At 34.9% G+C, this 1,985-nt stretch overlaps 1 protein-coding gene across 1 annotated transcript in view; it reads right to left on the bottom strand.

The window, feature by feature from the left end:
- The window catches only part of NETO2 (neuropilin (NRP) and tolloid (TLL)-like 2), a 44,951-nt gene extending 43,825 nt beyond the window's left edge, over positions 1 to 1,126 (bottom strand). The window contains exon 1 of the mRNA XM_006887817.1: positions 1,076 to 1,126. The gene's annotated coding sequence lies outside the window, so the exon portion shown is untranslated. The remainder of the gene's footprint in view (positions 1 to 1,075) is intronic.
- Positions 1,127 to 1,985: the final 859 nt, after the last annotated feature.

Raw genomic sequence — 1,985 nt, 5'->3', positions numbered from 1 at the left:
CAAATTTGAAGGACAGCTGTCTGAGTGGAAGGGATCCATTATTTGTTCCCATCCCAAGAAAGGTGGTCCATCAGAATGTAGAAATATGAAACAATATCATTCGTAGCACTTGCAAGCAAAATATTACTGAATGGCTTAAAACAGTACATTAAGAGGGAAGTGCCAGAAATTCAGGCTGGGTTTAATAGAGGCCATAGCACCAGGGATATCACTGCTGATGTCAGACGGATCCCGGCTGAAAGCAGAGAATACCAGAAGAATGTCTAACTGAGTTTTATTGATTATGCAATGGCATTTCACTGCATAGATCATAGAAAACTACGGCTAATATTGAGAATGGGTATCCTAGCACACTTAATTGTGCTTATATGAGATCTGTATCTAGACCAAAAATCTATTATCCAAACAGAGTAAGGAAACACCGCATGGTTTAAAATTAGGAAGTGTGTGTGTGCTTTGGATGTATCCTTTCTTCATATATCTATTCAATATTTTTGAAGGATCTAAGTAACATGCTATTTAGAGATATGAAGAAAAATACCATAAGGACCAGCTAACAGAGTAGTTTACCTAAAGAGGAAATGAGGTAATGAGGGGAGGAGTTTTTTCCTAATTAACCTTTTAAAGCTATCTGGCTTTTTGTTACATACATGTGTACAGTTGTAATGGATTCTTAAAAAGACTATCTAAGGAAATGTCCTAACATCTGACATACACTACGATTACTAAAAAAAAAACAACCAAAAAACAAAACCACACACTAACCCGGAAGGTAAGGAAATATCACTTTTAGCGATAAAGTAAGACTCTCACTTAATTTCTGGACTTAACTGTCATTATGCTAAGAGATATAAATGATGTCAACTAAAAAAACATTGATCAGGGGATCAAGACTTTCTGTTGACAGTTTAGTTAACTGCAGCTAAATCCACTTAAATTAAGATGAAGAAACCGACAGAGAGCCTTAGGCCACTGGAATACCCTGGAGGGATTATGAAAATAGTACTCAAAAATTACAATTCTTTCAAACAAGTCACATCACATGCCACAACTTATCATTGTAAGTATATTTTACCTTGGGTCTTCTGGGCCACAGCAATTCCTTCCACTACAAGTACTGTTACTAATAACACTAGAGGAAATAACAGAAAGAGAAAGTTAAAGATGGAATTAATACTACAGTTTACGAAATTTCTAAGAAAAAAGCAAATGACCAAAAAAAGAGGGTGAGCTTACTACTTCTTAATGACATTCACTGTTCTAATATTCTGCAGTGAATTTTAATTTCTATTTGATATACACAGGACAACCCGAGAAAAGATATACACATTTTATACTCATTTATATATACTTACCAATAGCACATGGCATTTAAAGCATTATTCAGCTTCTAAGATGTTTAAAAACATTTTTTTTTTTGCAATAAACTTTTATTGACCCCAAGTATTCCAATACGCTGCATTCCACTTCAAATCCTTAAATAGCATTCTACATCCTGGTTAGCCCTGCAATGTAATATGGCAGTGAAGGAGTATCCGACTTGTAAGGAAGTTCATAATAAAGACAGAAGTAAGGGGGCAGCAGACGCCCAGAAATCAATCTGTTTTATCACTGTGCAGTACTATGTAATCCTGTTAGAAAAGCTAACTGTATTTTAAAAAGCATAACTTTCCGTAAGCTGCTAGTAGTAACCATTTCTGAGATCCAATTACAAACATACTGGATTGGTTTATGTATGTTTTTTAAAGATTCATTTTAAACATTTTTATGAATGGTGCAATGGGAACTTTCACTGTAATCACACCACTTGTGTGCCTCCACTTCCAGCGTGAACTCAGAATATCTAAAAGATAGCAGGCATTATATTATCTAAACATATAAATGCTAAATACTGAGTTAACCAGAATTACTAAAAAATACAGCACTACAGTTAACGTATGGGCTTCAGGAGTTAGATGAATAGAGGTTTGGGTGTTAGTTCTGCC

The sequence above is a fragment of the Elephantulus edwardii genome, unplaced genomic scaffold (assembly GCF_000299155.1).
Source record: "Elephantulus edwardii isolate Elephantulus edwardi_28Jun2011 unplaced genomic scaffold, EleEdw1.0 scaffold00062, whole genome shotgun sequence".
Classification (NCBI taxonomy): domain Eukaryota; kingdom Metazoa; phylum Chordata; class Mammalia; order Macroscelidea; family Macroscelididae; genus Elephantulus; species Elephantulus edwardii.
This window is presented reverse-complemented; position numbering and strand designations above follow the sequence as displayed.